Genomic DNA, 16,146 nt, shown 5'->3' on the forward strand with positions numbered 1-16,146 from the left:
AATAACTTATAAAATAATGTACTTGTTTCTGTAACGTTCTTTTCATCCCAAAGCATCTTACTAACCTGATGTTATGATATCAACTTTTATCTGTCAAGATAATGTCATAAAGCATAATTGCTGACAATTTCAAGTATGTCTGACCTGCAGTGTGTGTCACTACTGAATTGCTTCTGTGCAGTGTCTAAGCCACCAACTCCAGCTACTAAAGGTCGTTTGAAGGCTTCTGCTTTAAAATGTTTTTTGTATGCAGACAATACCACCTTCAGGTACTGATAACTACCCACAGAATCTCACTAATCTAAGGGTAGAACTGAGAAAACTGAAATTTGTTGCAAAAAAATATAGGCACAGTGTTAGTAGAGTGAGAAGCCAAGAGGGTAAGAGCAACACTGGCTCCAAGAAAGAGGCTGTCCTGTTGTGCACAGGGGCAGCTTTGGCTTGGACAGACACCACACTGCTCTGGACCTGCTCTCCTACACCAAGTGCTTTGTAACGAGTCAGACTTGTGAGCTCTTCAGAACAAAGTCACATCATGGTCTGTCAGAAGCAGAACAAACTTCTTGGAGAGTACAGGCAAATACAGACCTTGAGAATCTGGAAGCTGAGGCATTAATGTGAAAAAGAGGGAATCCAACCTCTGCAGTTACAGGAGAGCATTTTTCTGGTCACTTTACCTTGCATGGACAGTCTGATTTTTAAAAAACAAACCAAAACAACACCTAAATCTTCAAATGCATTACTGCACTTTATTTCTATTGAATAAAGTGATCACAGTTAGACATAAAAACCTGTCCAGAAAAATGCAGTAGTTGTGAACTATAATTACTGTGTTTGTACATTTGTGAAAGTCCTAATGATCTGGTACTGCTTAGTGAGTGAAAACTATAATAAACAATTGTGATGAGCTGGTGAAACACTGAAAGGAAATAAATTAGGACTGATGTTTATTTCTCAGATGTCATTATTGGCAAGTTATTTATTTTCATTTCTTCTTTAGTGTCTTCATCAGTGTCTCAGGTTTTACAGGCTTTTCCTACCGTTGTGCCTCATCTGGCCTGCATAGCACATCACAGCTGTCCTGTATCCCAAACTGGCTGCCAGCCTTGCCTGAGATTAAATTTTATGAGCTGGATGGATCATTTTTAAAGAACAGAGAGTATGCATTTTGGACACAGTCCTGTTAGAGTCTAGCCAGCTTTTTTCCCAGTTCAGTAGTCTATCCACGATGAAAAAAATTATTGTAGTGCCAGTACAACCAACTATCATGTGGACATGCTAAAGCACCAGACAATCTTACCTCATGAAATTAATCACTGCTCAGCTTGTTTCAGTTAATAATCTGTTGTACTTAAAACAAATGTAGTGAAGATGCAGTATGAACATAATTTTAATGTTGCTACATCAATAAATTCTAAGATTTTATTGTAAAGAGAGAAACCTTTGCTGTTGGAAATTTGAGGTTATTCTTTTGCCTTACTCTAAGAATTACCACAGCCTGTTTGAATTTAAGGGGAGTTCTTCCACTGATTTCACTAATAGCAAGCAGGACTGTGATTTCAGGACAGTAAGACAGTAAAGTATTTTCCACCTTACTCCCTCTCAGGTTTGTGGCAGTTATTATATTGGTTTGTTTGAAAATACCAACTACGTGGAGGAAAACACACTCAGTTTCTCAGCATAAAGGAAAATAAAGGGTGGATTATGTTTTTGCTTTGTAGTCTCTCTTTTAAAATCCCCATTGTGATCTAAATAAACTAATCTTCAAGAGGTAAGTTACTTCTGTAAGCTCATTGAGATAACATGAAAGGCTACATCCTCAGGTAATAATTTTTACTTCATTGGTTTCACTATAATAGGGCTACAATGAAGCTTGATGAAGATGAAGTTTGTCCACACGCTTTTAAAATTTATTTGTAACAGGTTTGGGTAGGTTTTTGGGTTTTTTGGGGTTTTTTTTTGTCAATAAATCCATGTTTCCTAGTGGATTCTTTTAGAACTTTGTGTTCTACAACAGTATTCCAATTTACATAACAGCATTTTCTCCTACTAATATGCATGGTCCATTTGTTCCTTACTGATTTTTCCAATGTATTATTCTTTTTTTCCAGTATAGAAGTTATACTAATGCAGGTTACTAATGCAGAGATTCTGTGCAAATTGAAAACAGTTAGCTAAATAGTTTCATCATTTACTGTGAACATAAAATGATCTGTTCTTTTCTATATTCTTTCAGTCAATAACATCTTCCATTTTGTGACAAATTCCACCTGCAGTTTTAGGGCACCTAATAGGGAAATGGCCTTATTTTCCTTTATTTTCCTTTCTTGTGTAACTTACCAATTAATAAAAAGAGTGACTCCTCAGTAAAGACCATCTTACAGTTTTCTAGGAAGCCATAGACCAGATCATCTGTCATTGTTGAGAGTAATTGTATTTCTAGAAGAAAATGTTCAATTTTATTACAGGTCATCTTGAACATACAGAAAGGGTTAAAGCCCAGGCTGATCTGAAGGCCTTGGTTCAGTACAAATCACACCTGCAAGTACAGGTAAAAAGGTTTAAGCAATTACCCAGGCACCAATTTTTCAAGGAATAATGATTTTCTTGACCTGGAGATAGAATCTTAAGCATGGACAGGAAAGGAGATACAGGTGGTTTTTTGGTTGTTAATCCAAGAATTCAAACAAAACTTTCTAGCCCAGGTTCTAGAGCTGCAAGTGGTGAGACTTGTATTCCTAACTCCTTTAGTACCTCTGGGAAACTCTGCAAAAGCCCCTCAATCACACAGTTTTTTGTACACTTGGTACCTTCCCTGGTTATCATTTCCCAGTGCTGTGCACTTTAAGTTTTCTTTGGAGAAGTTTTTGTTGTCCCACTAACTTTAATGAAGTCTGGAATGCTGGAACAGATGATTGTCTTTCCAAGTCAGCTAAGAGTCTTTGACAACTTTCAAACAAGTAGCAAATAGGACAAGAGACCTGATTAACTTTCCATGTCTCCAAAGAAACAGGCATGCTCTGTTTACAGAAAGCAGCAAATTATTCTCCAAAGTTTGTTCAATGGATCCAAGAGCCAAAAATGCAAACCAAGTAACAGCAGAGAAATTCTGCCTTCTCTTTGGCCAGGCTGATGCAGTGAGATGCTTCTGCACTTAGCAGCATAAACCTAATGGTCTTCAGCAACTGATTGTAATATTGGCCTGTAAGTGAAGGTGACAGCAATGTACCAGCTCAAAATAATGTCTTAGTACATCTTTCCATAACATGTCATGCCTAGCACATTGGGATTGTTCTATTATTAGATATCTTTACAGGAAATAGCAAATAATTTGCTCAAGTTGTTTGTCTCATTCTCTAAATTGATCAGTGGCCAGAGAGTGGAATGTGTGCGGATGCACACTGAAAAATAGATGCTAAATCTCATCCAAAACAAACAAACAAACAATATTCTAATAAATACTTCCTACTGTAGAGTTCATTAAAAACAACATTTTATTTCTGCTTTTCTGAATTAGAATCATGAAATTAGTGACAAAAAGCAGAAATTACAGTTGTCTTGGTCACTGTTTTGGGGTATTTGAGGAACTACAAAAAGGCAGCAGGGTAAAGCATGCTACCCTGCATGCTGTGGTGTTGCAGGACATCAAAGGAATATTTAAAAGAAGTGAATATATTAAAAGTCTACCTGCTAATTTTACAAGTACAACTTAACATATTGCGACACTTTATATAATGTCTAACCCACAGAAGAGTCTGCTCTATATTAATTTTCAAATTTTTCCTGAAGGTTTACAATAATATTTTCTGAGGTTATAAATATATTTCTCATTGCATACCTTCATTTGGTCAGTAACCACTCTTTGAGTCCTAACTGACTCATTTATGGGAGCCACTGAAAATCTGAGTGTTGAAATATTTGGAAATGAAATTATTTAGAACCAAATGCTGTCATCCTCTTTACTACAAATAGTACAAGCACAGACAAACTGAAGGCAGATTCAACCCACGGTGACTTACTAAGAGAAAAATATAAACCCCTCACATGAGAATTATAGCTGAAGTTTACTGGTTTTTTTCTATCTGCTTCTTTTAAAAATAATGGTCTTTCTCTGTCTCATAATGATTCATGGCCCTGAGTACTGTGGCAATTTACACTGAAGCACACATCTGAATTGTACAAAACAGACTCCTATAATGCTCTATAATGCACTTTGCAACTCCATTTGTTTTAAACATCCTATCTACAAATAAGTTACACAGAAAATGGAAAAAAAAATATTTTATTCAATTTTTATCAGCCAATGTGATGCATTTTAAAAAAATCTTTAAGACTATTTATGATACGGTTATCCAGTTCAATCTTGAGAAAGATTAGATTTGTGTGTTTAATACTCAGACTTTATATGCTCAATATGTACATATAATTGTAAAGTTTTTGGATATTTTTCTATGCAAGAGCTTGAAAATAATGGTTGTTTGTCTGTGAAGAAAGGTTTCACAGAAGCAAATACAGCCCTAGGGATTGCTGTGTTCAAGTCTGAACATTTCAGATGGACCTCCAATGAAGGCCTACATTTCCATAACATTCGACATTTGCAGCCACCACATAAGCAGAGGAAATTTATTTTGGATTTATTTACAGAGGCAAGAAGATAAGCCACTAGGAGCACAGGTGAGATGCTGTCACTTTCCTGGCCCAGGACAGAACCTCGTGCTTGGGTGGTGGCGTTGAGCAGGCTCCCAGCAGTGCCAGGTGCTCTCCAGTAAGGGGTGGTAGCATCTGCTGTGAGAACCAGCTGCCAGCGCTGAAACCTCAGCAGCAGAGAAAAGAACAGGGGAGCTCTGTATGTAACACAGGCAGGAGGCAGTGAACTGGATATTCATTTTTATATTTTGAGGTTTTCTTTTTTTTTTACATTTTTTTTCTAAAAATATGTTATAGTAATTGCTGATAGTTTAAGAGTAATCTGCATAACAGTGTACATAAAGTACTTGGAATGCTTTGGAGCTGCTGCCATTAAAAAACCCCTACGATGTCAGTCGTGTTGAATCATGCAGGAATGTTAGATCTTACTCTGGGATAGCAAATACTTTTTGTGGGTATGCAGAAATGATGTTAAGCAATCTGTGTGCTCGGAAGGTCCACAAAATTTTGATGAAGTGACAAATTGAGTCCATCTGTTCTGAAACAACTCCATTTATGATCTCAGCAGAACAATGTATTTTCCATTTCCTGCTGTTTTTTAAAATCTTGTTATCTGATCCAACTTCCAGTGAAGACAATTCTTTTTAACAATCCTTTTACTGGAAGATCCTTCTCCTCTCCCCTAAGAAATGGTCTGAACAGCCTGTGCACTGCTTCCATCTGAGTGCTCCTGTAATTTCTGGGTGTTTTTGGACACTATGTCCAAAACAGGAGCAGGAAGACCAAGGTATGATTAGGTACCTTGCCCAGGACTGAACATGAAAGCACTGCAAGGCAGGGTTCAGAGGAGCAGAGTCCAGTTGTCTTGCTGCACAGTCCGGTGCCTCATGTATGTAACCATTTCCCCAGCTGTATTCCTTATCTAATGTCTCACATCGCTGAAACTGGATTTAAATTCCTTTCCAAAATTCAGCCTGCAATCATCCTAATGATTGCTAGGCTAGGCAGCCTCAGAAAACACAGCCTTTTCTATTTTCCCAGCAATATTGGAGCAGGAGCTTAGAGAGTCACAGAAACCTGTCATGCCTGTGATGTGTGTGCTGAGCTGCTGCTCCCTCCCAGAGTCAATTGAAGCACATCTCTCGGGCCTACAGACAGGGGAAAGCACCAGCTGGCTGGCAGGACACAAATACAGATTGTATTTAGTTACTAAGGAATTATTGCAGTAATGCTACGTCCATGGATGACTAACACATGGCTGTAGCTGCAGGTAGCTGGGCACACACCTGCCTGCCGTGGGCTGTGTGTGGTTGCCAGTGACTAACAGCTCACCAGATAAGCTTAATCCAAAAATTCATGGAAATCAGCATTCTTTCTGCTGCCTCCAGCGAGCTTTGCATTGGACTTGACGTGTGGTAGAGCCAGGCTCCGTCTGAATTAGTAGCCATAAGTTGGAGGCTTGATGCTCAGTGCCAGGGCAGTGAAACCCGCAGGGAGAGGTCTGGGGGACCCAAGGCAGTGGCAGCGGGAGCCGGGTGCCGTGGGGTGGCTGCAGCCACGGGCAGGTCCCTCGTGTGCCGCCTGCTCTGGTCCCTTGTGCCCTGCAGCCTGGCTGTGACGAGCTTGGGAGCCCTGCCGGAGCCACCGCAGCAGCGGCCAGATGTAAAAAAAAACGACTAAAAACTTTTGTATTTTTCAGAGTCCCGGGCAGAAATTAGTTTCCACTGCGGTACAGCGTGAACGCTGATGGGGGGACACACGGACCCCCGAGCTGTGAGGGGCACGGGGCGCTGCAGACGCGGAGCGGGGCAGAGCTGGGGGGGCAGCCCCTCACGGTGGGAGGGAGCCCCGGCCGGTGGGAAGGAGCCCCTCACGGCGGCAGGGAGCCCCAGCCGAGGGCAGGGAGCCCGAGCGGTGGGAAGCAGCCCCAGGCGGTGGCAGGGATCCCCGGGCGGTGGGAAGGAGCCCCTTACGGAGGCAGGGAGGCCCAGCCGAGGGCAGGGAGCCCCTCACGGTGGCAGGGATCCCCTGGTGGCGGCAGGGAGCCCCAGGCGGTGGCAGGGATCCCCTGGTGGCGGCAGGGAGCCCCTCACGGTGGCAGGGATCCCCTGGCGGCGGCAGGGAGCCCCTCACGGTGGCAGGGATCCCCTGGTGGCGGCAGGGAGCCCCTCACGGTGGCAGGGATCCCCTGGTGGCGGCAGGGAGCCCCTCGGACCATCCCCGGAGGTGCCGGCGGCGCTCCCCGCCAGGAGGAGAGGCAGAGGCAGGAGGGGCGATGCCGCCGGGCCCGCCCCCGCCGGGCCGGGGAGGCTCGGCGGGCCCCAGAGACACCTCGGGCGGCGGCAGGAGCGGGAGGAGGAGCAGCAGAGCCCGCTCCCAGCCCCAGCCCCAGCCCGCTGCTCTGCCGCCGGCCGCAGGTGAGAGACCGCCCGGGAGGGGAGATGCCCCGCGGGGTGAGGGCTCGGGGGTAGCGCTGAGCGAACCGCGACACGAGGAGTCGAAGGCTCGATAGGTTTCCAGTGTAATGGCTATTTACTACCACCACTTGATACACCTGGGAACAGGGAACAAATATTGAGGCCCATAAAGCTTTTCTCCAAGTTTATTTTGCTGGGAAAAGGCGGATCTGGTAAATCTGCGAGGCCTGAGTATTGGCACGTGAATGAAGTTGGGGGTTATCTTTTGCGCTCAAAAGCTGAGTTGTTTTTAGTAGAGGGTATTCCAGATCCTTTTTGAATTGCAGCTTTTTAACACAATAGGGCTTTAAGCTGTTGAAAGAGGTACTTAAATACCAGCGTGAGCTTGAAACATCAGCAGAAGTTTGGTTTGTGTCTTTTTGCAGAAGTTTGCTTTGTGTCTTGTTTTACTGCTGAATAGGTAAGTTATTTCTAATCTCCATGGGATGTGTCATAGCATTTTTATAACAAGTGTTAATAAAGGGGTTAAACACTTTAAAACATACAGTATAGCGTCGGATGACTCTTGCTGGGATGTGATGTTTTTGCCAGTGGCAGGTGAGGGATATCCTGGGACAGGAGCATGTCATCACCAGCGAGCCAGGACTGTACCCAGGTCTGTTAAGCCTGAGACTTCTGTCATAAGCAGTAAGGATGTGATCAGCACAAGTGCTGAGAACTGGGCAGAAACGCTTTGAAACCCTTTCTGGACACGCAAAGTAAATATGCAGTGTAATGTTTGAATTTGGTTCAGCATAGAAGTCTGGTTTTGTCCTGTCAGATGTGTTATATTTTATTTGTATTACTACTGAGAGCCTGACATGCTTGGTTGTGGCCCAAGACCATGCTGTGATAAGAGCTGTGCAAATACGAGATGGGGAAAATCCACACAAATGTACCTTAAAATTTTGGATTTGATTCTGAAGAGGTTGAGATTTATTATAGGAAATAAAGCATCTGGGCACTGCAATATGAAAATTTCTTCATAGCGGGAAATAGGCTGTAAATATACCTGTATTAGTGACCCTACTGCTGTCTGCCAAGATTCATGATGGAGGGGTTTGGGTGGTGTGGTTTTTTTGTTTTGTTCTGTTGTTTTGGGTTTTTGTGTGTGTTTTTGGTTTTTTGTTTGTTTGTTTGGGGTTTTGTTTGGGTTTTTTTAATAGAAAAGAGGGACCTGGGAACTTTTACAAGTAACTCACCTAAAAAAAAAAAACCCGACAAAAAACCAACAAACAAAGAAAAAAATGTACCAACTTATTTACTTAATGTCTGTATGTCTAAAAAGGATAATTACTATAAAGAAATTCTGTTTTGAAGACTAATAAGAATAATTTCCAATACTATTTTTAAGCATGGAGGATTCCAGGAGGGCAAAAGTCCAGGAGGTTTTTAATGTTTGTGTCTAGGTCAAAAGTAAATAAAATTTTTGCTTGTTTAGGTATCCTGATCTTTCAAATGCTTAAGTCCTGATCTGGAAAGATTTTTATGATCCCCTGTAGGTGGAAAAAGAATGTGTTGAGGTGTATGGTACAACCTGTGATATCGTGGCACTCATGGTTTGTTTGTGTTTGCAGTGAATTAAGTATTTATGAAAAAGTCTTGCAGTGGGTGACATTAAAAACAGTATTGCCAAAGTCACCACACCTTGACAGTTTCCTCCTATCCAGAAGTGTGGAACAGAAACCGAGGGGTATGTGGAATACCTCTCTGGAAACATTAAGCCAATACGGATTTCTAATGGCCATTATAGCATGTTAATTTTGCTTCCAGAAGCCATTAGTAACAACAATTAGGGTCATTGGGGGTTCTTGTAAAGCAGCCATTAAACTTCTTAAATTTTTCTTAATGAAGCTAAAGTCAACACCATTAAGAGTAAACAAGGGAGAGACTTCATTCCCTAATGTATGTGGGTATTTATGTCCTCATGGCTTGTGCTAAGTGAAAGAGAAGGTGCTGGCTGAGAGCTAATTAGTTTAAGGTGTAAGCCTAGGGGTGATGATCACTGTTTTCTATTAAGGTGGGTGTAGGTGTAATTGCCTGTTGTTCTTGGATTTAAAAATAGAAAAAGACAGTATTCCCCGTGGGATTACAATAAAATCTCTAAACTGAAATCTTAGACTTATTCTTGTGTTACAACTTTGACTTGGGTTTAATATTACAGAATTTATCAAAATTCCGATTTTAACTTATTATGAAGCCTATAAAATATAGGGTGAAATACTTCACCCAGTTATTGTTCCCTCAGTCTTATAGACTGTCTTGAAGCTATGTTTTATCCTTCTGAAAAAGGATCCAGACTACCTGGATTTGTTTCAGATTAATACAGTGCACTCAGCATCTGCAAAGCTTATGTATTGCAGACATCATTTGGGATTTTTCTGTATAGAAATACCTAGGGTTTTGTGTGAATGTAGGAGTGTTGTATTGTCCTCGGAAGTCAGGGCTGAGGTGAGTAGGAGCAGCTGGGCAGGAATGGGCTGTGCTGTGGGTGCCACGGGAGGCTCGGTGCCACTGAGCTGCCACTCGCTGCTCTCCGCTGTTCTGCTCTCTCTGACAGCTCCCAAGTCTCCGGAGCTGCCTGCGAGCTCAGCTTGTCAAAGACTTACAGACCTTCCTTAAACCAACAAGGCTTTTCGGGTGAAAGCCGGGACCTGCTCGAGCCAAAGATCTCTCCTTCCTTCCCTAATAAACCCGGTCAATATTCCAATTGTGAAGTGCAGTGTCTCTAAAGCGCCATTTGAGGAGTTAACTGGTTCTTTCAAAGGCTGAGTACTGCAGAGAGGGAGATCATCTTTTAAACTAGCATCTGCAAAGTTTAAAGATGATTATTTGCTAAACTGACAGGATGTTGCAGTGTGAAATAGTTTGTAAGCACTGTGCATCATCTTGTATTACTATAAGGAAGTGCAACATCTTCCTCAGGCCATTACAAGGGACTTCACAAAGAATCTGTCTTGTGTTTGCAAAAAAAAATAAAAAGAGTTTTCTATTTTACATTTTGAGAACAGTAAAGATCTTGGTCTTGGATCTCTTACAAAACCAGAACATTTCCGTCTGGAAAAAAATTGCTGTCTTAAAAAATTAGGAGTTTTACAGCACTGTTATATGATAATAAAAAGCACTATCATTGTTACCTCTAGGGACTTGGAAATCACTTTAAGTAACTGTTGTTGTTTGTCTTTCACATCTAACACCATCCTGAGGCTCCTCAAATAGGATCCAGGCTCTGTCTTGTGGTGCTAAGCAGCAGGGTAGTCCATATATGCAGGCAGGGGGGAAAGCCATGCATTGGATCTTTCCTCTGTAAGTGTTTTTCTTTGCTTAATAATAACATATGACAGCAAAAATATGCTGTAATGATATTTCCTGCACACCACGTGTATGTTGCTACTGCTGAGCGTTACCTCTTCAGTTAATAGAATGAGGTTGTGAAAGGTGGAATGATTTTGTCTAGATTACTTAAACAGCAGAATTTAAGTAGAACCTGGGGCTGCTGTTCCTTTTCTAACCAAAACATTGCTTTAGCTGAGCACCTTGGAATTATGATATGTGTCAAAATGTGCCCTTCAAACAGCTTTGTTTTGTAAAGTCTCTTTTCAATAGCACTTTCATAAAAAATAAACAAACCTCCTCCTCTGTAGCAGCCAAGCTGCTGGTTTGATTTCTACAGCACAGGCCCTGCAGTTTTAGAGGCTTCAGGTCTGTTGGAGCTTTAAAGAAGAAACAAAGTCAAAGCTCTGGCTGTCCTGTGGTAGCAGGGCTGTATGCACCGCTTTTCCTAAGAACTTCCTTCACAGCTAATGGCCAAAATGTCCCTCTCTTAACAGCTGCTCTGTAATCCCCTTCTCAGTATTAAAAGTAGCTGCTGGTCTGTAATTAGAGAGAAGGAACCAACAGGGTGTGTTTAACTTCTGTCTCTGGGCACAAAACTAAAGTGAATAAGTAATGATTCTAGTTAAAAACATAAATAACAAAGATTACCAAGGCTGCAACTGGTGTAAGTCAAAGGGGACGCGTTCCTTTGAGCAGAGCTGGCTGTTTCTGGCAGCTTCTCCCTCAAGTGCTCTGTGTGTGCTGTGCTCACTGCAGTGTCTGTGTGTTTGCTCAGGTTGCTGCTGGGGCCTTCTGGCAAAGTGAAGGAGGTAATTTTCAGGCTCATTCTCCAGTGTCCTGCATGGCTTAAGGACAGTGACAGGGCTTTGTGCCACCTTCTGCTCGGTACTGTTTGTCATGTAAGTTGTCCACAACAAAAGGACTATATTTTTTTGAGGTGTTCAGCAAGAATAGCAGTAATTTCTTTTTTTTTTTTTTTTTTTTTTTTAATAATGCTGCCTTGTAAATGGGTTGTTATAAAGCCCCAAGCATAGTCTCAGAATCAATAAAAAATGCTTTAAAGGGCTTTGAAAAAGTTGTCAAGTCTCAAGACTGCCTGCTTTATTTCAAGGAAGAAGACAACCTAGTGTTTTATAGGTAGAAAAATGTAGAAATAGTTTACCTGTGACTGTATAATTTTGGGTTTATGTTGTTACTTTACATTCCGTGAATTTTTGTTATGACTAAGAATGATAAGTTAGCATTTCAGTGAGTTGAATAAAATACTGCAGTAAGATGCTCTTCATTTGTAATATAGCCTGGGTTTTAGTCAGTATTTACTTATTTACTTAATGTCTAGTCTGGGAAATTTTCTGCTTTATTAAAAAAAATATACATTAAAAATATACATTCATTCTGGGGGTTCTTTGAAAGAACTAGTTGGTGATCAAACCACCTAGCAGTGACTAATTTTTACTTGAATAGTGTTTTCCATCCAAGTAACCGAAAGGGTGAGGGAACAAGTGTTCCTGTAGGATGACAGAGCACATGGAAGAGCTGGGCAAGAAGTGCAGCTGGGAAGGCGCTCACAAAGGTGTATTGGGACAGTCTGAGCTCACCGAGGTTAATTCAAACTCGGCTGAAATTAATGGAAGTGGGTGATAAAGCCCTGATCACTTAAATGCCAGATATTCTTAGCATCTGGCTCGTGTCAACCTGAGCCCATCTGCTGCAGTATTTCAGGCAGGACCTGCTTCCTCAAACAAGCTCAGGCTTAAGCTGTGGGGAAAAACCCAGATTGGCTCAAGTTGAGAGAGGATGAACTTTGTACTGGAGTTTTTCTGTGTCTTTCTCTTTCCCCCTATTATTGCTACTGAGCACATGCAGAAATAAATTAAAAAATAAGTTGCAGTAGCAGACGAGAATTTTGGTTTCAGTTTTATCATTTGAAAGGAAGTTGGGGTACTGCTGTCTGACTTTCTCACTCCTGCCACTCTTTTGCCTGACCTTCTGCTCCTTTGCTGGTGGTTTCAGCCGAGAAGATGGCAAGCATTTGCATTTCAATGCCAAGGAAACAAACGTTTATGTATTTGTGAGATACATGTTTGTTGCAATAAACTAATATAACAGAAAATATGTTAAATGTATGTAGGCATTGCTAATACATTTTAATCAGGAACTTGGTTTTGAGGTTAAAATTTATCTTCCTCTATATTTGACATAACTACCAGTCACTTTGTATTCTTGTGAGCAGATTGAGTTTTGGGGTTTTTGGGCCCAATTGTGCTCCACTATGGAGTATCTACCTTGTTTGCGAATTTAATGTTTCTTCTCTTTTTTTTCCAGCAAGGTCTTGTGTATATTCAGGAGGGCACAGCCTCTTTTGGGAACTTTGGATCCCCTTCTGCTCACTTGTTATGTAACAATGACTAACGATGTTTGGGTAAAAAAAGCGTTTATTTCCCAGAAATATATGACTTTGAATATGAACACAGAAGTAAGTGCACTGAAGGCTGTGATTTTTATGGTACAGCTAAGCTGGCTCAAGGAGCAGCTGTCACTAAAAGCCAGCAGCTCTGTTCACTTCCTGCCCCTGTGCTTCCACCCCGCCCTGAAGTCAGCACTGGTGCTCATCTGACCTGCTGCAGAGATGATTCATGAAGCTAAATGGACAAAACGCAGGTTTTTTTCATAAGATAAGCATTTTTTAAGTATGACTTTTTTTCCTCTGTAGGAACAGAACAACCAGGCTAGAGGAAGTGGCCAGAACATATTGTTGAACTTCTAGAGAGACAGGCAGGGAGAATACCCTCCTCGTCAGTGGTGGCTATACTGTAAAATTAGGCTCCTGGTTATCCAAGTTATACTTCTGAAACATGCTGGAAAAACGACTCTGTTTTGGTTGGAGGTATTGCCAGTTAAATTGTTATCCCAATTTCAGTATTTCTTAAGAGTGAGCTTTCTTCCTCTGTTTTACTTGTATAGCAGGAAATGAACGTAAAAATATTTCACTGTAGTACATTTTAAAAATCATCTAGTTTTTTTTGTCAAGTTCCTGAGGAGTATCCTGTTTTGAATTTAGTAGTTTTTACTTTTTATTTTTAGATTGCTAATTGTAACAATTACAAGCCCCCCGCTCCCTCCTTCGTCAGGGTGCTGCTCTTTTAAAATAAGGCAGAATGCAGTGTTGTTGCACATTAGATAATAACACAAAATTTGCATTGGAAGGTACTCAAAGCTAGGAGTTGCTCTGAAAAAGTGAGAACTTGATAACAGTACAAACACCATGTTTAGCTTTCAAAGAAATGGGAAAAACCCAGTGTAGTTACTTGGTAAAAACAATTTGATGCAGTTTTAACAATGCCACAGAAGGTGAAGTTCCACACAGGCTGTTTTATTTTCCCCAGTGAGCTGATGTGTTGATTGCTTGCATGTTCAGAGCTCACTTGTGGAGTTGTAGAACACAATTCAGTGGCACAGGTTGTCAGTCTGAGCAGAGCTGCATGTGGGTGTTAATTGCTTCTGGTCAAGTGTAGAACAATTATTTAACAATCTTGTTAGATAAAGGAGATTAAATTGTAGTTCATTAATAGTATATTGGGAGTGTAAAAGGAGAAGTTTTGCTTTTCAAAATTCTCGACAGATTCAAGCAAGAAATAAGAGTTGCTCTTTTCTTATATTAACTCTGTATTCCATTATCGTTTATCAAGCATGTTTACACAGGGAATTTGGATGTAGTTGTAGCTAAACTGGTTTATCAGAGTAGCATTAAACACTTGTTTTACATGTTGAAATAATTTCTGTCCTACTTTTATGCAGGCAGCTGTATTTGGAAATAGATTCTCCTGTACTTGTTTTAAACTGCATTGTTCATGGCTATGCTTTTCCTGGAGTTCTCTGCTGCCAGTAAAAATGTGTATATGTAAAGATACATAAATATCTATTGGTATAAATAAAGAAAACTAACTAAAGTATCAGTTCTGAAGGCGTCAGAATCCAAAATATTGTGCTTGTTTCTTTTTGTCGTTCTGAATGTCAGCTTCATCATATTCTGTGTATCAATACTCCAGGCATCATTCTTTGGGCTTGTGCATTTACAAACAGCCAATTTTTTAAGAAGCAGTGGCCAAAAAAACCCCCAGCTGACCTTACTACTTACTGATAAGTCTGAGGAGTGTTGGTTGTAGAAAGTATGGGAACTCTGGGAACTGGAAAGCCATGAATCAGTTGTTGCAGTTTTTGCATGCTATAAAAATGTTCTCATTCTCAGTAGAAACTGAAGGGTTTTCAAGAGGCAAAAAAAGTGGGGAGGAGGAAGAATTTCTTTAACTGTGCACTGCCCTCACAGAAATGGGATGGAGGCAGGCAGAGGAGACCTACTTATATTGTATTATTATTGCATAATGATACTAGGAGGGACTTGGGAAGAACTTGCCCTGATCCAGCATCAGGCTTGGGTTAGTGCCATTGATAGGAAGGGATTCTGGAGATACCAGAAGGGAGAAGGCAGTGTATGTCTCCTGGAAACTTGTGTATTTTAAGAACACTTCTGAAGGCAGCTGCTTAACACATTGGAAATCAGGTTGTCCAGAAATACTTTTAATTGCTGTAACCTGAACTGTGCTGTCAGAGCAGTGGATTGGAAATCTGCAAAGTCTGAGTAGGGAACAACTCCACCATTCTTTTCAGCCTTGTGGTTGAATTTTAATAAGTTCTCTTTTTTTTTTTAATGCGGGTTGGTGATGGTATCACTCTGATTTTTGCCTTCTTTGCAAGAAGCCAGCTGTATTTGTGTCCACCCCATATGCAAGTGCTTTAAGCACCTCAGGGATCTGGGTGCTGCCTCTCTGTACCCACTCACTGAGCCTGGACCTTGGGAACAGATGCTCCAGACATTAAAATCAGTTCTGACTGTCTTTTTGAAGGAAACAAACTTTTTTGGAGTCCTGTGAGCTAGAAATACTTCACTCTTGGAGGCATGAGATAACTGACAGTCACAAAGACATACAGCTAGTAGTGGGTGGAATTTTTTAAGAAGTTTTCCAGGTGATGCTAGCGATTGCTGGTTGGTGCAAAACAAATTATACAGCATGCTGTTCCCAAATCTTCCTTCTTTGAAGTGTTCTTTAGGATTTGGTCAATGCTTCCCAGGGTTCCTATATCCCTGTTCCTGTACAAGACACCTCCAGCACGGGCTTTTCTTTGCTCTGTGAGAAGGATCCAAGCAGCCTTTGATTATTCCTGTTCCTGCTGTGTGACCCTCTGGCCAGTCACAGACCCTTGGGTGGTCTGTTGCATGGTTACCATACAATTTGAGTTCAGACCTGAAAAACTGGTTTTTAAATGCACCTGCCACCTGTTCTGCTAGGGAACAGCCAGGTGATTGTGGATGATCTTTGTTGGTGTCTTTCTCAGCAGAGGAGGCTGAGTGCTGCTCCTTCCTCAGTGCAGTGCCATCCAGCCGGCCCTTCCCATGTCCCCTTGTCACATGAAGGACTTTATGTGTAAAGAGCTTTAGTAATGTCCAGGCAGACTTCAGATATGCGTTGGCTCCTGTGACAGCCATGCGGGATTTGTGATTACAGAGCAGAGCTGCTTATGATAGCAGAGCTTCCTTACCTCCCCCAGCAGTGCACACAGGCTGCACAAATATCTTCTAACATATGTGTATATCCTTACACCAGGGGAACAACATGGTAATTATGGACACATTAATTTTTAGATGATA

At 41.4% G+C, this 16,146-nt stretch overlaps 1 protein-coding gene across 11 annotated transcripts in view; it reads left to right on the forward strand.

Annotated features, from left to right (window-relative positions):
• Positions 1-6,916: 6,916 nt before the first annotated feature.
• ADCY7 (adenylate cyclase 7) overlaps positions 6,917-16,146 on the forward strand; it is a 59,078-nt gene continuing 49,848 nt past the window's right edge. For 3 of the 11 annotated variants that reach the window (XM_086847533.1, XM_086847537.1, XM_086847535.1), the window contains exons 1-2: positions 6,937-7,064; positions 7,490-7,524. The gene's annotated coding sequence lies outside the window, so the exon portion shown is untranslated. The other 8 variants (XM_086847532.1, XM_086847528.1, XM_086847534.1 and 5 more) reach the window with 8 other exon arrangements.

Source organism: Cyanistes caeruleus, chromosome 12 (genome assembly GCF_971803275.1).
Source record: "Cyanistes caeruleus chromosome 12, bCyaCae1.hap1.1, whole genome shotgun sequence".
Lineage (NCBI taxonomy): Eukaryota > Metazoa > Chordata > Aves > Passeriformes > Paridae > Cyanistes > Cyanistes caeruleus.